We start from the raw sequence: 22682 nt of genomic DNA, 5'->3' as shown, positions 1-22682 counted from the left end.
TGTCTTATGCTATTCTCCTGTAGTTAGACAGGGTATGGTACTGCGCAATCAGGCAGTGACCTTTGATATAATAGGACCAAATTATTGGAAGGGATTAAATTCTTCTCTTAATTTATTATTTTTACTATCATTGGCTTTGAGAACAACCTGCCACTTTTCACCAAACTTATTCACGCTTTCCTCTCTGCTCTCAGACTCTGATGTCATGAATGTTTTCTTGAGATCAGTACTTTATTCTGCTTACACTATTATAGATTTCTTAGATTTCTTTTACTTTTCCTACCATTATGCTTCCAATTGATAACTCACAGATCTGGTTTATATAAGTTCCTATTTCCTTCTCATCTCTTAATGTGAAAAGGTCTTGGCGTACATGTAATGTCATTTAAGCCACTAAACCAAATCTTTGTAATAACAGCCAGCTAAATCTATTGTAAAAACTGGTCTCTGCCACAGGTCCAAATTTTAGTTCCTTATTTGTATTTCTAGTTTAATAAAGATTTTCTTTTTTGTTACTTTTTTTCCACCTCTCTTCTTTTTTTCACACTCTTACGTTGTGGTTTGACCTAATCTACTACTAGCTCTTAAAAAATACCCAGTTATTGCTGGGCAGTTTCAAATCATCTGTCCTCTGGCAACTACTCAAAAGGTTATGGTATCATATTTGTACAAATGTTTTGATGTTAGCAGGGGGAACCTGAAGAGCTCTGTTTTTCAAATAATGCCCATATCTTTTCATGGTTTCCTCTGGAAAATGACAGTGAGGCATCACTTGCAATTCTCTATGTTGGATGTAATCTACAATATAAGTAATGCATCTTCATTAGAGTGACAGCTCTCATCAGATATTTTATGCTCTCGAATCTAGCAGCAAGTGAAGCAGTGATGAGGCTTGGAGCATGTCCCAAATCTGTGAGGACCACATATATTTCACTACTTGTTCAGCAAGCAACCGCCTATGTGAAGTTATTTGAACATTTACTTTAAATTATAAGGTTATGCCAACATAAAGCAGTACCTAGTTAAATTCTTAGGAAATTTATTTTAAAACTATTCTGGGCTCTTGTGGATGACTACTTGGTTCATAAAAATAGTATCATCTCTTTGTCAAATGTCTCATATTCTCTCAGATCAATAACTGAAATACATTTTATAACAGGGACTTAGGATCCTGTCCTTAAAGATCTTTAGATGCTTCACTCAGTTCCAATACTACAACATACCCTTGGCTTTTGTGTTAAGTGAGGCATGAGCGGTATATTACCATGTCTTTTTTTTTTTTTTTTTTTTTTTGGCAGACTCAAAGGGAAAAATCAGAATCACGTATGTGAAAAGTGATGTACTCCTTTGTTTCTGATATCTCCCATTAGCACTATGTGCTCCCATTCAAGCACATAGTTTAGAGAAATCTGCACTCCCACTGACTGCATTGTGTTAAAGTTTTATTTAGTGAATAGGATGCAAAATTGACTTGAACTTTTAACTCCTAGAAAGTAGGCATTATTAACCAACAGGAAATAAATTGTGATGTCTCTCATTTCCTCAAATACTAGTCTGCACTTTCTGACCATCTGTAAAGAAATAAACCATGTGTGATTTTCATTCTATGTGAATGAAACAATATATCAAGCATAGCTGCTGCGTCATCCTTCAATGCTATGTGATTTTCAGCAGCAGGATATGTTCTTGCAAAAAGTAGAAAAAAAGCATTAAAGTATAGCCAAGGTGCCCTCAGGTTGACTTACAGCCTGAATGTTCATACCGCTAAACAGTGTGATAAAGTTTATGTTCCATCAATGTGTGAATGTGCTCTTTGGAAGTGTTTTTGCTTCATGCCTGAACAACCAGCAATAAAGGAGTCACAGCATGTGAAGCAGATCCCATCCAGATGCACCTTGATGTCCTTCCTCTGCACTGTGTCAGATAATGGACGGGATTGTTACTGATGATAATCAACTTCAGTTTTGTGTTCATTGAAAATGAAATTAAGATGCCAGAGAGGTTTAACTCTCCCCTCTCTTATTATAGAGGCATTTTTTATCTTTTTTTTTTTTTCTTAAAAAGAAGAGACTAGTAGGCAGACATGCTAGAGGCAGAACTTCACTGTCAAGCAACACCACAAAACATGACATAAAACATAAAGTGACTGAGAATGAACTTTGCTTAGTGAAAATTCACAGGTTATTTGAATACTGGATGCTTGCTGCCATGCCTACAACAGCAGCTTTAAAACTATCAGGATATGATTTCAACGTTTAGAATCACAGAATCATAGAATAGTTAGGGTTGGAAAGGACCTAAAAATCATCTAGTTCCAACCCCCCTGCCATGGGTAGGGACACCTCACCGTAGACCATGTCACCCAAGGCTTTGTCCAATCTGGCCTTGAACACCGTCAGGGTTGGAGCATTCACAACTTCCTTGAGCAACCCATTCCAGTGACTCACCATCCTCACAGTAAAGAACTTCCTCCTTGTATCCAATCTAAAGTTCCCCTGTTTAACCCGTTACCCCTTGTCCTATCAATACAGTCCCTGATGAAGAGACCCTCCCCAGCACCCCTATAGGCACCCTTCAGGTACTGGAAGGCTGCTATGAGGTCTCCACGCAGCCTTCTATTCTCCAGGCTGAACAGCCCCAACTTTCTCAGCCTATCTTCATACGGGAGGTGCTCCAGTCCCCTGATCATCCTCATGACCCTCCTCTGGACTTGTTCCAGCAGTTCCATGTCCTTCTTATGCTGAGGACGCCAGAAATGCACACAGTACTGCAAGTGGGGTCTCAGGAGAGCAGAGTAGAGGGGCAGGATCACCTCCTTCGACCTGCTGGCTACGCTCCTTTTGGTGCAGTCAAGGGTGCGGTTAGCTTTCTGGCTGTGAGCGCACACTGAAGCCAGCTCATGTTCATTTTCTCATCGACCAGCACCCCCAATTCCTTCTCCTCAGGGCTGCTCTGAATCTCTTCTCTGCCCATCCTGGAGCTGTGCCTGGGATTGCTCTGACCCAGGTGTAGGACCTTGCACTTGGCATGGTTGAACTTCATAAGGTTATCATCTGCCCACCATACAAGCATGTCAAGGTCCCTCTGGATGACACTCTTTCCCTCCAACATTTCAACTGAACCACAGAGCTTGGTGTTATCAGCAATCTTGCTAAGGGCATACTCGATCCCACTGTCCATGTCACTGACAAAGATGTGGAACAAGACCCGTCCCAACACTATTCCTGAGATAACACACTCATTACTGGTCTCCAGCTGGATATTGAGCCATTGACAACAACTCTTTGAGTGCGACCATCCAGCCAGTTCTTTATCCACTGGGTGGTCCACCTATCAAACTAATGTCTCTCCAATTTAGAGACAAGGATGTCATGTGGGACAGTGTCAAAAGCTTTGTACAAGTCCAGGTAGATGACATCAGCTGCTCTACCTCTGTCCATCAGTTCCATAGCCTCATCATAGAAGGCCACCAAATTGGTCAGGCAGGATTTCCCCTTAGTGAAGCCATGCTGGCTGTCACCAAGCACCTTGTCGTTTTTCATGTGCCTTAGCATGCCTTCCAGGAGAATGTGCTCCAAGATTTTACCAGGCACAGAGGTGAGACTGACTGGTCTGTTATTCCCCGGGTCTTCCATTTTCCCCTTCTTGAAAATGGGGGTTATATTTCCCTTTTTCCAGTCATCGGGAACTTCACCTGACTGCCATGATTTTTCAAATACGATGGCCAGTGGCTTAGCAACTTCATTTGCCAGCTCCTTCAGGACCCGCGGATGGATTCCATCAGGTCCCACGGACTTGTGTGCGTTCAGATTTTTAAGATGGTCTCGAACCAGATCCTCTCCTACAGTGGGCCCAAGGTCTTCATTCTCACAGTCCCTGTGTCTGCCTTTCAAGACTTGGGTGGTGTGGTCAGAGCATTTGTCAGTGAAGACTGAGACAAAGAAGTCATTCAGAACCTCAACCTTCTCCAAATCCTGCGTAGCCAGTTCTCCTGAAAGCTTCCTCAGGGGGCCTATTTTGTCCCTAGTTTTTTTTTTGTTTGCTACGTACCTGTAGAATCCCTTCCTATTATCCTTAACCTCCCTGGTTAGGTTTAATTCTAACTGGGCCTTAGGCTTCCTAACCTGGTCCCTAGCTTCCCAGACAACATCCCTGTACTCTACCCAGGGCACCTGTCCTTGCTTCCATTTTTTATAATCCTCTTTTTTCCTTTGAATTTTCCTCAGCAGCTCCTTATCCATCCAAGGATCAGTGAAGACTGAGACAAAGAAGTCATTCAGAACCTCAGCCTTCTCCAAATCCTGTGTAGCCAGTTCTCCCAGCAGCTTCCAGAGAGGGCCCACATTGTCCCTAGTCTGTCTTTTATTTGCAATGTAATTATAGTATCCCTTCCTGTTTTCTTTCACATCCCCAGCCAAGTTTCATTCTAATTCTAGAATTTAAATAGTTCAATTTAAATAGTAAGTTCAAGTATATGACAAAGAGGTACATTAAATCCGTAACCTCTTGGATCAGGACATGCTTCCAGCAAGTTCAAAAGCAGCAGGCATTCATTCATCAGAGAAACTACAATTGGTTGAATTCTCGTTCCATTACTTCACAATAGGTCTACAGTCATAAGCCCTTGCTGGATGCAATTAGAGGCAAAGAAGGTGCCTGTTCAAATAACTCTACCTTGCTTGTAGCTGCTCAGGGCAAATATCTGTTTTCTTTGGTGTTTGTGTTCCACATTCAGATTACAGAACACAGACTGTTACTTCTTCCTGCCCTTCCTCTCCCCAAGAATAGACAAATTTTTTTGGTTTTTTTGAAAGCAAAACAGTAGCTTTCCATCCTACCATAAGAGCTGATCATGATATTGTAGTATTCTGTTGATAAGAAAAGGATTTTTCTGACTGATACATGTGATAGGGAATTAGTTCTGAAATAATTATTCTGCTTTTTCTGTATGAAAAAAAAACAGCCAAAATTTCGCTTGGAATATCCTTCTCTTCTGTCCTGGGTTCAGCAGTAGCAGTCATTTTTAATCTTTCTTAGTAGCTGGTGCAGTGCTGTGTTTTGGACTTTCAGCCTGGGAACAGCGCTGATAACACTGATGTTTTTAGTTACTGCTCAAATGTTTAGACTGTCCAAGGACTTTCTGAGTCTCATGCTCTGCCAGGGAGGAGGGGAAGCCGTGAGGAATCAGGACACCTGACACAAACTAGCCAAAGAGGTATTCCATACTACAGCACATCATGCCCAGGATGTAACTGAGAGTTACCCAGAAGGGCTAGTTCACCGCTTGGTCAGGCTGGGTATCGGTGCATGGCATTGTATTCTCTTCCCTTGTTATTTCCCTTATCATTATTATTATTGGTGGTAGCAGTAGTGATTTGTGTTGTACCTTAGTTACTGGACTGTTCTTATCTCAATCCGTGGGAGTTGCATTCTTTCAATTCTCCTTCCCGTGTCTCTGGGAGCAGGGGGAAGAAAAGGAGGGGGGAGTAGACTGCATGGTTCTGATTTATGGCCTGGGCTTAAATCACAACACCTTCCCTTACTCTAAGCACAGACTTAAGGGAAGTCACACAGGGAGCACTGTTTGCTTAAATACATGTTTTGCCTCTTTCTCAAATTGTCTCTCCTGGAATCTGGTAAAGCTTCTTGATTTTTGAGGATTTTCCCTTAATGATTATAATAACAAATATATTGCTATTTTGTTCTCACTTTAACAATAATTAACCATTTTCCTGTACTCATGACCTCATTCCTCCTAGATGACTATCTATTTTTGAAGTAACTTTTTTTTTAGGAGCTAATACTTTTAGGAAACCTTTTGATTGCTTCTATTAATGGCCATGTTTATGAAGCCTGGGAATAGAAGTCCTGGAGATTTTGTTACATTTCAAAATTTATTTGTAATCTAAGAGTGTTAGAATAGATCAGGTAGTTTGGGAGTTAAATCAAAGGAAATCCTGTGTTCTAAGCCTTCAGAGATTATAAAGGATTTATTTCATCTGAGCTTGCCAGGAAAAAATTGATAGTGAATCTACAAAAAAATGAAAAAATATTCGCACTATTTATACTTCCAAGTGTTAATTCGGTCATCCAGTTGGAGAATTATGGAATAAAGATAGTAAAAACCTCAAAGTTTTTAAAGGTAGGAAAGAGATCTTATTCTCAGAAATGTGTTCAGACACCAAGTCATTAATCTTGTTGTAATGTCACTCTCTTTCTCTTTTTTTTTTTTTTTTTTTTTTTTTAAGAAAGCTTACACCTGACCAAATCTCATGAACATATGGGAATATAAATACAAGCAATATAAACTAGAAGTTTCAATTGAGTCTTGAGCACAGATCAAATACAAAAGGGGTGAAGTAAATGAACTAAAACCAGAATTATGAGAGCCATTAAGGATCTCAGAATCCCTCATCTGCATTTTCGCATATCACAGATTCCTTGACTGGTTACAAGATTGCTGATACAGATAACTATTTTCAAGTATAAAGGAACTCATCTCCAGGCAAAGTCCTCAAAGGGCTTCTCCAAGCCCCAATTCAGAAAACAGTTAAGCTAACAGCTTCATCTATGTTGAGTATCCATATATAACTGTTTAGAAGGTACTCTGTAAAATCGAAAGCTTTGATCTTGAAATGTAGATGAGGCCCTTAGTGACACGATTTAGTGGTAGGCAGTCCTGGGGTAACAGTTGGACTTGATGCTCTTAAATGTCTTTTCCAATCTACTTGATTCTATGATTACAGAAATAAAAATAATGCAATCATAACTGTAGTATGCAAAAGAATATTGCAATTCAAATGGTTAGAGGAGGGACTAATACATATAACAAGGCAAGCAAATACATAAAATTCCAGTTGTGAAGCATGGATTCGGACTGCAGTACTATACTTGACTAATTTGTAAACATTTCTGTCAGTCTTGCAGTAAGAAGCCTGAAGTCAAATTGAGTAAAACTTTATGTCATATAGTGATTAAGCCTGACAGAGATTTCAGGTAGAATGTGAATCAGGGTGAAAATTTAAGGTGCTCATTATGCTTGGAGATCGTAAATCGAAATATAGGAAAGCGAGAAATAAGAAGTCTCAAAAATGCTTAGCAGACTCAGGAACAGAAGACTGTTTCCTAACAAGATATAACAAATTTCTGAGAAGAAATTGTATCTGATTATGCAAGCCAGTGATCATCTGAAAATACCAAAAAGCCAAGAGGATCTTCTCCAGCTGTAGTCAAGTGTTCAGGCATCACAGTACACGAAGTAGCAGTGACAGATAAGCAGAATCTTGCACAGGTCTTGGATTGGTTTGATTTTTGAACCGTGGAATATTTATATTTCAAAGTGTTCACTAAACATGAATAATTATTACTAGATTGGAATGCAATCAAAAATTCATACTAAGAATTTAGGACTTATTGTAAATGGTAGTTCATAAACACCGTGTAAAACATTTCTTTTAATATAAACCGCAATAGCAGGGAGGTATAGAGAAAATAGGAAGGAAGGAAGGAAGGAAGAAAAAGGTTAATGTACAAACTATGAATCTAAACACTTCCATAGTTATGTTCACTCCAACCAGTATTTTGTACTTTAGTCAAAATCATTAAGTAAACCTAGCTATTCTTTGCAAATGTCCAACTGAATTTCCACAGTGCAAAGATATTTTGAAGGCGTCATGATCCTAAGCAAGCTTTTTTGAAGAAAGTTTAGATCCAGAATAATTAAAAATCATTGTGGAGAAGCAAATGTTGCAGCTTTGCATACACAAGCAAGAAAAGATTCTAGGGATGAGGGAATTGTAACAAGTGACATGCTGCATCTTCTTGGTCTGCTGATTTTCCTTCTCACTCAACCATAGAGTCTTAAAAAATCATCTAACCTTAGCTAGAGTCATATATAGATTCCTTTCCAATAACAACTGTCATCCATATTCATAAGGACCAGTTGCTCTGAGGAGCATGGCTTCTGCTGGAACCCAATGTCTCTGCACATTTTACTCTCACAAGTACAGTATCATATACCCGTAATTGATCTAATGACATTGTGCTGTTTTATTCATCTCATGCTGCCATGAACATTGGCTTATTGCCTAGTTCAAATAATCTAAGCTTGTCCAAAGAATGAGGTAAAAATGGCTTTCTGGAATAGTGAATTATTAAGTGCTTATCTGGCAGATTCTAGTTTCTGAAGTTATTTACTATACAGAGGATAGAGGACAGCCTTCTAACTTTTTGTTCCAACTCTGCAAATGTCCTGGGACTGGATTAGAACATTCATTAACACAAATTCTCCTTGAAAAAGTAAAACTGTTTTCACCTAGGAAATTATGGCAATGCAAAACAGCGTATTTTTAGAAAACTGCCTTTTTAAGAAATTATTTTTTCAGACTTCAAGACCTTTTGAACCTGTTCTTGAGAAATTAATGTATTGTACATGCAATTCCTAATGCCAATCTCATAGCCCTGACACTTTCTTATGTCCATCGAATACTTTTCTGCAAATTCCTGGCAAATTAATTTCTTACACATGTAAATAGTAGAAATTGCTTCTAGTATGATATGAGAAGCACAGCTATTTAATAAAAGTTCAGCTGCCTCACAGACTTTCTCAGAAAGCTGCTTGAATGTTCTGAGTGATTTTTCTGAAGGTTTCAACAGAACAACTCCCACCACTTCTTAAAATCACTTAGTGAAAACCTTTCTTTTTTCTATCATCTATCTGCCATTAAAAGTGAAAGTGAGGACAATTGATATAAGAAGCTGTAGAAGGCCCATAGCTTAGAACAGGAATTTAAAATGTATTAGAACACACATCTTTACTGTCAGGGTTATAATCCATACTTTTTCTAAAGACTAGAAACATATGAGTAAGATGGAAGTCTTTGAAGACCTCATTTGTATATGTCTTGTAGAAGCCTATTAGAGTTTAGCAGGTAAATTTCCTAACATTTAATTTTTATTCAGCATGGTCTGGTGTCATAGCATTTTACGGTGCTAGTTCAGTTACATCAGGTAGAATGTACAATAATACTATCTGACTTGAAATTAAGAGGTTTAAATGCCTAGTGAAGGTTAGTGGAGAGTTTAAGTTTAAAAAGACATGCATGAAAAGTTAAAATAAATACTGTTTTGTAGTTTGGAGAAACTAACCTGCAGAAAAAAAACCCTCTGATGACAGACATCACTGGGAAAGCCTGAAACTTCCCTACTTTGTTCACTTCTGGAACAGCCTTTGCAAAGCTAAATAATTGCAACCCTCTACACAAATAAGCAAACCTCAACAACCTACAATTTTAAAATTAAAACTTCAAAATTATATCATTTAATTATTTTTAACCTTTGCCTTTAACAATTTTTTTTTTAATCTTTACATAAAGGATTTAAACTGTGATACATACACACCTAATATGTGACAAATGCACACCTAGTACGTAATAAATTCATAAATACATGAGAATTTTGGTAAAAATCTTCCCCTAATGAAAATACTTCTATCTGCCACAAATCTTTACAGACTTAAGTGGTTTTCAGTAAAGTTATTATTCTCATGCCTTTCTCTTGCACCAATGACTTTAGAGACATTATTTTTGCAGAAAATATCGCTAACAGTAACAAAATAGACAGCATTCCTCACATCCATCCAAAAATGCTCTTATTTTTAAATATATCATTATTTCATTCTGTGCTGAATATAGGGGAAAACTACACTTTTCAGTAGTAAGTTTTTCATTGCTTATCCTCTCCTGAGCTTCCACTGTGTAAAATGAGTCAATGACCTCGCGTTCTACAACAAATGATAAGGAAAACAAAAGCCTCTCATGTTATTCACGATGTCAAACTGTCAATACCCACTTATTTCAGCTTACTTCAGCTGATGCAATTGAGTTAATTTAATTTGGGCTTTGTTCATTCCTCACTTTGATTTGCATATAGTTTTCCAGTATTGCTGTTATTTTCCATTTGTTAGGTTTGTCCATTTTGGCCTCACTTATCACCATCCAATTTTCTGGTTTTGTAGGTGTTGCAAAATTATGAAATGCCCCCTGATATTTCCTCTTCAAATTTCCTTGCTTGAGTTTCACTCAAGGAGCTCAATTACCTTCGTGGAGTGGGGATTTGGACTGAGAGCTGTACAACCGGACTTTTTCATCTGACTTGTAGTTTGGTAAATTATTATGTCTTTGCTAAGAAGCTAGTCATACCACCTTACCTAGCTGTCTTTAAGGTTTTTTTTAGAATATCCCAGTGTCTCATAGTCTTGTATAAATTCCATGAGTTAGACAGGAAAAGGAGACTGCTCACGCCCAAGTTAGATCTCCAAAAAGGAAATTATATGAATAACCTTTTATTCTTGTGATAACTGTCAGGGAAAAATACCTCTTTCAGGTAACTCAAAGTTGAGAAAAATAATTCGGATGACATCATTGATTGACCAAAATTCTCTTTTCATTCCAATTTGTGCATATATTTGTGCATATACTAACATTCAAAATATTTTTGCAGAAAATAAAAGTGAACTCTAAAGTAAGAAAGTGCTTCACACCATGATTCAAGCATTTTCAACAAAATCCTTTTAATTGTTATTAAAATTAGTGATATAAACAAAGCCAAAACGTATGGAGGCAAATTCTGATTCTCAGATTTCAAAAAACATATTTGGAAACTAGCAAAAGACACTGTGGAGTGTGATTGTCATTAGCTGGAATACCCAGGGGTAGAAAAGAACTTTGCTAGTAGTTACCTGGAAATAGTTCTGTAATGAAAAATATTAGAAATTTATTTTTCATGAGCTGCAATGATTCTATTCTATAGCTTTTGGATTAACATAAAGTACTTAACAAAAAAAAAATCATAAATTTATGTTAAAATATGTTTCATTCTCAATTCTTACTCTATGTTTGAGATATATTTAAACTTCTATATTCTTGTACAAGAAGCAGATTAATTCTAAGTAATAACATTTTTTTCCCTCATAACAAACTTCTTATTCACAAATTCAACTAAAGATATTTCGCAGATTATATATTCTAGCTAAATAACCTTGATTATCTGTAGGAATGGTTCTCTGAACCATTTTGAAAGACAGTGGAAGCCCAGGGGCATAGTGTAAAAATGGATTTCATATAGTTTGCATTCCTTTTCAGCTTTTATTATATTATTGAAAAAGTAATATTTTTCTAAGAAAAGCTAAATGAATATTTTGTTCTATTCATTCTTTGCAACCCTACCTTTCTTGGGACTTCTTTGAAATAATGGCATTTAAAAATAAATGCAGGGCTGCTCTAATTTCCTAAAGCAAGATCCTTGAAGATTCAGCAGACACTTTTTTCAAAGCCCCTTGGGAACTGAGAGGTCAACCAAAAAAAAATATAAATTCTACCATGAACTTTTTTTTCCTCCCATCTGATGCTGTACGGTCTTTAACTTCTACTGCATATGTAAAAACTTGTAGAATGATCTATGAATTTTTGAAGATGTCAGTTACACAATAACAGAACATTTTCTTACAAGCACAACATTCCTAACAGCATTCAGAAAACAGGCCTTAGAACAGGCAAAATATAACTTTCTTTTGGAAGTTTAATTTTCACTGTTACAGCTTAGATATTTGTTGCAGAAGGAGAAGAGAAAATTGAGGCAGTAATCATAAAACGGAAGCAAAGAACAGCCTCTGTTCATAACAGAAAATTGAATGATGCGTGTTAAATAAAGGATTAGATGCTGAATTATTAACAGTTTTGAGATTTTCATAAAATATAGCAATATCTAGAAAGATACTATTAAAAGTTCTAAAATGAATGCCTGTTGTAAAGAAATGACTGGTGTTGAAAGCAATTTTATCCTTCTTAATTCAGACTTTTTTCCTGGGAACACCAGGTGAACCCCAGTTGAATTCATTTAAGCACCGCTGGTGACACTAGCAATAAAAGAGGCAGAAGTATCTCCTCCACCTATATTGATGTGCACATAAATATTTTGGTGGCTCTCTTACTTTACAACCTCTGTCACTTTCCCACCTACTATGACATCAAACCCATAACCTTAACTAAGCCACAACCTCACTGGAAACATTGTTTTCCACTGTAACCCTGATGCAAAGGGTTAAGCTGCTTGCTTAACAATGTTACTGCTTCTTCATGCTTATGGTACTCCCTGTGGGTGCTAGAACAGGATGTGAGGACATGGCTATTGTTAAGAGGTAGGGACCGTGACTTGGTTCCCATTCTTCGGGCATCCAGACCGGCTGAAACTGGCTCTGTGGTTTGGACAATGACCAAGTCATCAGGAAGCATGTGCAATGACAAAGAGTGAAAAGCTCAGGCTCGAGGAAGACTCATTTACTTCATCTTGAGACCCTCACCCACGACCACCAGGAGGCACTGTGCAAGCGCAAAGGAACTTCTAGCTCATTATAATACAAAGCGGGGATAGGACATGAATATGTATAGGCATATTGTGTAACCTCATGCATACGTGTAACTTTAGAGAATAAATTTAGAGGGAAATGACACTGAGGTGCTCATGCCTTTGGAGGAGCGATCCCCCATGTGCCTCAGCTCTGAATAAAGCCTACCTACTTTACAACTTTAACGAGTTGTGGAGTCTATCCACATATCAACTCCTCCACAGCTTTCTCACCTCGTGGCAGCATACTTTCATCATCTGAACTAAGGCTCAGTGCCCAGGTCCCACACCACAGTTTCCTTCCACCTCCATGCATTCAGTTGCGTCTCCTCAAGCTACAGCATTGTGTCTAAGGATTCAGCTGCGTGTCTCCCCTGCTGCAACACCAGTTCCCTTATACCAGGACCAAGCTCTGTTCCAATCATTTATAGATAAGAGTCTAAATAAACTTATCTTCTATCTTTTGCTCCAGGGTTGAGCGGAGCCTTGGTGAGACTCAGCCTTTTCTATAGATTATTTTAGAGTTACTTAATTGGGAACTTCACAACTGTTTTGCTAGATCAGCATATGCTAAAGTATATTTTGCTGCTAGGAATCCATCCAATTCGTTCATGAGATAAGTCTTCAGTTTAATTTGTTCAGTTTGATAGATTTACACCAAGGGTACAACTCTATACTGCAAAGCTAGTATAAGGGCTTTCAAGTCTCTCTTCTCAGTTTCCTATCTGCTTGCCTCTTGCCTGCCACAGCAATTAACTATCCTGTCAGTTGTGTTGATAGTGTTGTTTGAGATGACATGTTATAAACTAGATCAGTGAAATTGTCTAGAGGAAAGTAAAAGTCAAGCATAGGAATTTTATACAAAAAATAAAATCTTTTTTTCATAAACCAAGTTTTCCTCAAAATAATATTTTCATCTTGCTCTTCTTTAGGTTGCCTCCAGCTAATATAGCTTCTTCTGCTATCAAGGTACCTGGAGGCTGACACAATTATTTAAACTCTGAAAAGATAGAAAGGTCTATTGTAATGACCTATCTGGTTTATGCTAAGTTAGTTGTTCAGATCGCAGCTGTCTGACTGCTATATTATGCAGCTGGGCAGTATCATAGTTTTTCACTGGCATCTTTGATTTCTAGTAGAGGTGCCATAAGTGCAATACTGCTACAGAATGGACAGAGAATGATTCAGAGAAAACTCCAGGAACAAACTCGTCAACAAAGCTTTCAAGTTGACAAGCAGGTGTTCTTCATTGCGGCTCCAGGAGACACGGGGGATAGCTCCTCCTAAAGTGTGTCCCTGTATTGCTACACAAGCAGTCCTTATACAGTCCCTCGGCATACATACATATTCATGAGGCTACGCATGAATTACATCAGTTTCCAGCAAGTTTCCAGCATGCATACAAAAATGTGAGGGTGATCTTTGATGGTCCTTTACTTCTTCCAACAATCTTCATAACTTCTAGCAGTCTTTGAAGCACCAGCTTAATTAACGTTACAGACATAGCAATCATCCTGTCCTTCTACTTCTTAGTTAGTTTAACTGCTCCCATCCTGGACATCTGTTAGTCCCGCATACTTCCCAGCAGATGTTTACACCAGCTTAATGGGTTCATTAACACCACAAACATAGCAATCATCCTGTCCTTCTACCTACCAGTTAGTTTAACTGTGTCCACCCCGGACATCTGTTAGTCCCAGATACTCCCCAGCCCCAGGTCCTGTTTTTCTATATTATTTTTCTTACACTTTTTGTACTAAGTTCCTAAGGACCTAAAACTATGTCAACTACTTTCAAGCACCTCAGTTATTTTCCGTTACAAAGCCATCAAACTTAATGTTACTTAGAACTGATTACATTTTGTGCTTTTGTGCCTCTTTGTCTCAAGAATTATGAAGAACAATATACATAAAAAATACTTAGATTCCTTAATTGTTACTAGGCTACTGCAAAACAAAATTTAAATCTTACTAATAGGTGTAATGAGAAATTACATCTGTGCTGCTTGGTAGTTTATCTTCTTTTCACCTTGGATCATTTCACGTATAGTTAAAAGCTTAAAAGAGTAGGTTTACCTCTCTTAAAGTAATTCTTGAAATATTTTATTTTACCCATGTGACTGTTCACTCAGCTCTTGCTTAGATTTTGGCTATCTATCTCACCTCATGATAAGGCCTAATGTATGCTAGGAGCAGTGACATTAGTCCAAAGCAAGCTAGAGTACAACATAAGCAGGACAGGTAATCAGGAAGTGCTGAAAGGCTATTAGGCAGCCACAATCACCTCCAAATTGCTGTCTCCTGAAGCCGTTGTGTTTTGCCTGGCAGTTTCCTCAGAATCCACTAATTTATGGAAATAGATAGACCAAACCTCCAAACTGAAAGCTATAAAACACCGGCTTAACCAAAAATGCATTTGAAGCAGATTCAAAATCAGCTGGACTGCTGAGGCTTTCATGTTTATTACTGTGATACAGGGAATGCCTGCACCATAACAGAGGAGGAAGGATGAGTACTCTCACTATCAGCTAGGTAATCAATCCTTTTCTTTTGTTCACAGATGCATGATATTAAGAGTTACAGATTATAAATTATGAAATATTATTACTTCAATGGTATTAACATGATAAGATAGTCTGGGCAAAAAAAGGGGATTAAGCTCCTGTCATGTTTGTTTATATTTCTTAATGAGTTCATGTTCTTAATGGATTTATGAAATAAATTTTAAATAAAAAATATTGTCCTGCAAATCTGAGAGACCTGAATGGACTTTGACAACTCACAAATCTGTTAATGGTATTTTTATTGCTTATTATGTAGAATGTGGAAACTTTCCATTCTGTAAACCTACAGAAGCCTAAGGGATCTCCTCCATGGAAAAAAAAAAAAAATAAAAAAAAGATGAGTCCTGAAGTACTCTCATAGAAGATGTTGTTGCACAAAAAATTGTTCCTGTTTAAAATGATCTGTAAAAATGATTCCTTACAAATTCCATGCTTTCACAACTTTACTTTTTCGTAGACACGTAATCTGATCAAGTAATAACCCAGGAAGGTTTCTGACAGTGTAATTTTCTGTCTGCAAAACAGTATTAGAGTGATTATAGTGACAAATTGTGATCATCATCAGATGTCAAGCCAAAAAAGTCCAACCATTCTACAGCCTGTGCACCAAAGACTGCTCTTTTCACCTGCAGCTAAAAGAGAATCATAGATCACATTGACTCTTGAGATGACAAGCTAAGCAGGGTTGGGCTTGGTTAGTAATTGGATGGAAGACTGCCTGGGAATCCCAGGTGATGCAGGATTTTATCATAGAGAAGTCATGAGGAAGTGAGATGGAAAAACTACCTTAACATCTCCTCCTCATAGGAAGTTGTCCTGGGTTCAGCAGTAGCAGTCACCAGCCTGGGAACAGCCCTGAAATACAAAACCACAGCACTGCACCATCTACCAAGAAAGAGACAAGTGACTGCTATTGCTGAACCCAGGACAGTAGTCTTATGATATTTTACTGCTTTGGTTCTCATTGCAGAGCATCTTCATGTTACAAAAATTAGGCTTCCTTAGACCAGTTTCGTTTGTGAAATTAAAGCAGAATATTTGTTTCAGAAGCATGCATAATCCACTTGGTAATGTTTATTTAGTTCATGGGATGATAATACAGACAGTCTAAACTTTTCAGGTCATACTTATTGTATACTGAGTCTTTCAACTGTTTTGTTCTACTATTCTACTGTTATTGCATCATACTTTTTACTAATGTATTTTTATGGCCTACAGTTATAGTGTGAACAGAGTTTAATGCAACTTTTAAAGGTTAATTAATTTTAAAACTTTTGAAAATTATTTCTAGAATAACTTACAAGTACTTTAGGTGCATAAATACCTATTGCAGGCAGAGAGGAACTGCGTAGAGATTAATTATTAAAGCTATAAGGTGCAGATAAATGGGGTTTTTAATCAACAGTCTTCATGCAAATGCTTTTTACTGTGGTTTCGACTGCTTTGAACTTGATCATTTGTAAGTTTATGTGTACAGTAATTATGTCATGTATACATTGTACATGCTGAAGTTCAATCTGACAGATTATTTTCACTATACTATAATAGCTCTGTTTTTCCAATTGCTACAGCTAAACTTTAGAATACAGTTCTATATACCATGCCAATATAGCTAGCTAAACCTGTCTCCTGTTATTTTGAATAAGACTATGATACCTTATTTGGGCAATACTAAACTACGTCAGACAGCGTCAAGTAGTTGGGCCAGGCTGAGCTTTCCTTGTTTTGTGGAGTTTTTTCCCCGGTTTATCTGGTATACGGCCATGATCCCTGACAATTATACAGGTATTCTTAGATTAAATATTTATTAATTTATTTCAATTACATATTTTTTCACATCATCTAGAACAGAGATTTCCAAAGAAGCTATTTTAGCAGAGTTCCAGCAGATGCCCTTTCTGAGCAGAATGCATATCTGTACATAGATAGGTATATGTACATATGTGACTATACACATAGCCTTCCCTTTGGAAAAGTCTCACCTAAGTACTTTCATTAGGAAAACATGTCTGTTTGGATGGGACAGATGATAGCAAATATACACTGAAGATACACTGATGTGGGAAGATACATGTAAAAACTGTATAGTCAAATACTTTCAGCAAATTTGGAAAGAAAGAGTGCTTCTATCTAACACTAAGCAAACAGAAGTACCAATCCTATAAAATATATATGTGAGAATAAAAGAACAAAGGTTTCATGTGAACTTGGCAACTGCTAAAATGCTTATTCCAGTGAGCAAGGTAAGAAATGTATGACTGACCTGATTCATTAATTCATACTAGATATTAAGTGTTCGGGTCAGGTTTTAGTGATTGGTAGTTTAGCGGCCTACAGTGAAAAATAGATTTAGACATGCTACTACTGTTCCCCATGTGTTGCAGGAAAAGAGTGTCAAAATGATAAAGTGCCCACTACAAAGGCTTTTGGAATTTCAGCAATACACATTACTGCTCAATTAGAGCATGGCACGAGTAAAACTTGGGTTGTCACACACTGACATTTTGTTCAACATAAAACTGAAAGTAAAAGTGTCTGCCCTCTTAGGTTCTTATCCCTCAATGATTTGTAGGTGTATAAAAAGACAAATATAGTGTGAAAATATATAAATACATATGTTCTCTAGAACTCCATCACTTTCAGAAGAAGGTGGGTATTTTTAAAATTCACATTATTCTATAGAGATTAATTTCTGTGAGCTCTTTTTGTAGTCAGGGTATGTCCTTGTCAAAGGGATAATTCAGAGCATGTAAGCTGAATGGTTTTGTGTGGCATTTTAACAGAACTGGTTTCTAGATTAATTTGTCTCTTTCTTTTTACCATATAACCAAGGGAGACCATTATCTGTTAACTGGAATATTTTGTATTTCTCTGGCAGGAAACTGCAGTTATAATGCACTAGTATGTATAGAAACATACTTGAAAGAAATAAGCACAGATTCAGTGGTGACACAGTGAACTGCCTAGAGTACTCAGAGAGCAGGTTACAGGAACTAGTAATACCCTTGCACAGAAAGAAGTACTTTTGTACTCTAAGTACTTTTTTTTTTTGCAAACATTTCTCAAAAATTTAAGTAGCTGTCCTGGGTTCAGCAGTAGCAGTCATTTTTCTCCTTCTTAGTAGCTGGTGCAGTGCTGGGTTTCTGACTTTCAGCCTGGGAACAACGCTGACAGCACTGATGTTTTTAGTTACTGCTCAGTAATGTTCACTCTGACCAAGGACTTTCTGAGTCTCATGCTCTGCCAGGGAGGAGGGGAAGCTGGGAGGAAATAGAGACAGGACACGTGACCCAAACTAACCAAAGAGGCATTCCATATCACAGCATGTCACAGTCACTATATAAATTGGGGGCAATTACCCGGAAGGGTTAGATCGCTGCTCGGTCATGCTGGGTATCGGTCTGCGGGTGGTGAGCAGTTGTGTTCTCTCCCCTTGTTACTTCCCTTATCATTATTACTACTGGTGGTAGCAGTAGTGGTTTTGTGTTATACCTTAGTTACTGGACTCTTCTTATCTCAACCCGTGGGAGTTACATTCTTTTGATTCTCTTCCCCATCCCTCCAGGAGTGGGGAGTAAGAAGGAGGGGGAAGTGAGAGAGAGACTGCGTGGCTGACTGAGTTTAAACCACGACAGTAGTAAAAATGGGCATGTAGACAAAGAACATTCACTCCTATTCTTTAGGGATCTTAATCTTTGCAAATATATGAAGAAATTAAATAAGTTTAACAAATAATTATGTCTCAGTAGTTTTAATGAAAACCATGACTTAATACTGACCAAAAAAAATAATAAAAAAAGCTGGAAGAAAGATCTACTAAGTCCTTCCTTCTCTGTAACCATCATGCAAACAAGCAAACCAGCAAAGCATTTGGTCATGCTCTCATTGTGTTAACCATCTTCATAATGCTGCTGTAACAGTAAAAACCCAGGCATACCATTTTAGTACTTTCAGATTCTCAGTCTGTTCTGCTTGTAAAATACCATGTATTTTATTAAAGATTTAATACTTGTAAGAAGCAGACTTATTTGGCTTCTTCGGTCAAAAAAAGCTTTCTGAGCTATACCCTGAAAAGTCCAAGAATTTAAATCAAAATAATTCTTTCTGTTGTCTGACTTGGTACAACTTCCTCCTCTCATGATCACTGGCACAGAATGACTCAAATTTGCAAACCAGTCTTCCATAAATCAACAACCTATCTGTCACTCATAGTGTGTGCCTGTTTATAGGATGTGTTAAATTTTTCTTCCTTTGCATAATTCTATAACTATGCACACTGGTAGCTTTATCACACATAAGTCACTCCATTAGAAAAGTACTGTAAAATGAAATTGCTAGAGAAAAATGATGAGTCAAGAAGTTGAACAGAACTACTCAAGAAATTCTGCTGATTGAATTTTGCTGATGCTATTTGTTCGATTTAGTATTGTCATGGATGTCCTGAATTTAGTACCTCCTTATTTTATGGCTTGCAAGCACAATCTCAATTATTTTCACTGATTTAATCACAAATGCATTTATTATAAGCTATTCTACCTTTTCAACCTATTGCTGCACTTAAGATAAAAGAAAAATAATAAAAAGTTCAGGAGTGTATTGGGTTTGTGTGACAAGGTTTTGGTAGCAGGGTGCTACTGGGGTGGCTTCTCTGAGAAGCTACTGGAAGCTTCCTCTGTGTCCAACAGAACCAATGCCTGACAGCTCCAAGACAGACACTGATGAAGGCCAAGCCCATCAGTGACTGTGACAACGTCTCTGGGATAATGTGTTTAAGAGAAAACACCAAAAATTTGGAACAAGAATACATGGAATTAACTGATGAAAAGTATTCTTGGGGTAAGCTTGCTTTTTTACTTGAATGAAAATGAACCTATCTGGTATATTTCACTGTACCCATGAGACTCTGGGAGTTTATCACCTCTCACTTTCATAATGTATTAAGTCTTGAATGAGTATCAGAGAACTTGGAGATTTCTCCATTTATACAGAATTCTGAAAGCTCAGTATTTCATGGTCAAGGTTTCTGCTACAAGAGTATTAATTTCCTGAGTAATAGACTGGGGGTGGGGTTGGTGGGGTCGTGGGGTGGGTGTCTATCAGTAACAGACTTTTTTGGATATTAGAAATTGTGATTAATGACATTTCAAAACAGAACATAGAACAAATTTAGATGCCATTCTACAGAATGCTGCATGTTAGAAGGACATTTTTCTTTTTTCTGGGAACAGCAATTTGCAGTTTTTTAGGGTTAGTTATTGGTGGAAAAGCTTATTTTATAGGCAGAACATATTGCCATCTCTGTGTGTCTGAGAGGTTTGCTTCCTTCTAAATGTGGCCATTTGTTTTTAGCAGGTGGAAAAGGAGCCATTGGGTAGATGGTGGCACATAATCTGAGCCAAAAACTTACATGTAGGAAGAACTATGGCAGAAAAAATATCCTCTCATGCTCACAGTAACAGACTTTCTGTTCATCTTCATCATCTGGGATGAGATTGGGTGGGGTTACATGGACAAAAATTAAGACTATTTTCTACCTGCATCATCCGTATCTGTTGATGGATAGTGTCACACAGGGCAGATTCCTCATACCTTTCATTAAAAAAAAAAAAAAAAAGAAAGGTTCATTGTAACGTAAACACTTGGTTTTCATTCTTGATGTCTTTTACCATTGGCATAGTTGGAAGAATCTCAGTGAGAACTGCCCTTCTGTAAGAGGGGTAATGGCTAAAACTCCAAAAGCTGTTTAGTTTCCCTCACATACAAGTTTGGGGATCAGAACTCTTTCCTGTGGAGATGTGTAAGACTGCAACAGCCACAGCAAATACTGGTGTACTATCAAGAAATCTCAGTATTGTACAGGTAGATCAGTAGCTTTGGAAGGATACTGCAAAGTTGTGAAAAGCAGTGGGGCCCCTGAACCTCAGCACACAGGAACCCTGCACAGCACACTGAGATCAACAAAGAGAGGCTCATCCTACAGTGCCAACAGATGAAGTTCCAGCATCAGAAGGGATGTAAGACTGATATCTATGTAAGACTGTAGTAATTTCCATCTTTTACAAAATAAAGCTGATAAACTAGCCTGGAGTGTCTGTACCTGCCTTACTGAGGTCCCAAAGTAACTAACACCTCCTTGGTGAAAAAAAGTATTTTGCCATGCACTCCTTCTATGACATTGTTTAGTGGTGAACTTGATCTTAAAGGTCTTTTCAACCTAGCTAATTCTATGATTCATCCTACTTTCTCAGAAACGTTGTGTGCAATTTATCTGAGTTTGCTGGTACAAGATGTTTAGCCCAGAACAATATAATATAAATTCATCATAGTCACCAATTGCCTGTATTTCATTTTTCTGTGTTATAAGTACTTCATTCTAGTACACAGAACAAAAATACCTTTGACTGAATTTGCCTATTTTGTGTCACTATTAAAAATGTTGTTTCTATTTTGTAATAGGCCTACTGAAGTTTTATAGTTTATATTGTTCTCAGACTTATTAGGATATTACAAGAAAATCTACCTGCTAATTGTCTTTATTCTCAAGCTACCCTGTATTATCTGGTGAACTGAATCAATACTGAAGCATAGAATTAAAGTTAGGACTGAAGAGCATTCAACATTTTCATATATACTTCATTAATAAAGGTAGACATACATTTTATGCTTTTTGGAACTGAGACCTATACCAATGTTGCTGTTATGAAGAAAATTTTATATATATGTATACCAAAATACAAAATTAATCTTCTATCTAATTCTGGAATATTATTGTGCATTATAGCCATCATATTTTTAATACTGTGCCTTAAAAAATTTAACAGATACCCAGACAGAATTTGTTGAGTGCCAGGAACTGTTAAAATTCATTGTGTATATCCATGGCAATTCTTGTTTCTCTTTAACAGCACATTAATTTTTTTACCTCAGCTTTTCCTATCCAATAGTGCTTGCGTATTCTTTAATCTTCTCTGTAAGCAAGTCAACCTGTACTGTACCAGTAGCCATCCTAAACTGTATTAAAGCACATAAACAGGAATCTAGTTGTAGTCTTGTGATGACTTAATGTTCTTACTGCATTGACCCCCTGATATCCTCCAGGATAGATGATGTATCTGGCTTCTAGAAATTAATAGTGGAACTTGGAAAAAGATCTTTCACATTCTCTATTTTTGTAAGTTTTAATTACACTAAAAAGAGTGAAAGACAGAAAATATTTGTAGATGAATGCAAGCCCCTTGTGTTCTGGCAAGTGCCTTGTGTTTCTGAATAAAAAGAAAAGAAGAAGCCAGTTCATTACAGATACAACTTTTAAAGGCCATGGAATAGCAGTAAGCAAAGGTAAAACAATTCTTTCCTCACTGCACCCAAATTCATGAAAAATCTGATTCATTTTATTAGAAAATAAAATTCACTGAGTGTTAAATCTCAGATTCTTCAGAAAATTCTCAGACTGTCCAAACATCCTAGATTAAAAACATCAGTATTCAAAATACAGTTGGAAAACTTAAAAGGCAATAAACATAATTTAAAAAAATAAACTGAAGTCAGCTTGGAACAAAATACAAAGAAGCTCTAGACTTTGTAAAATATAATTGTTTCTTTGAATTTTTGGTATGGTAACTCTTAGTATGTTTTGGTTCTTATACCTATATTGGATAATACATATGTGCTGAGCAAGTCAATCAAAGCCTCCTTCTTTTAAGACATATTCAGTTTT

The 22682-nt window shown here is 37.2% G+C and overlaps 1 long non-coding RNA gene across 1 annotated transcript; it reads left to right on the top strand.

Moving 5' to 3' along the window:
* The first annotated feature begins 14844 nt into the window (after window positions 1-14844).
* LOC136017600 (uncharacterized) lies at window positions 14845-20715 on the top strand. The gene is made up of 3 exons (XR_010614007.1): window positions 14845-14933; window positions 19651-19801; window positions 20315-20715. It is a non-coding gene; the product is annotated as an uncharacterized LOC136017600 (long non-coding RNA).
* The last annotated feature ends 1967 nt before the right edge of the window (window positions 20716-22682 follow it).

The sequence above is a fragment of the Lathamus discolor genome, chromosome 6 (genome assembly GCF_037157495.1).
Source record: "Lathamus discolor isolate bLatDis1 chromosome 6, bLatDis1.hap1, whole genome shotgun sequence".
In the NCBI taxonomy this organism is placed as follows: Eukaryota; Metazoa; Chordata; class Aves; order Psittaciformes; family Psittacidae; genus Lathamus; species Lathamus discolor.
Note: the sequence above shows the minus strand (reverse complement) of the source record. Positions and strands in the feature narration are given on the sequence as shown.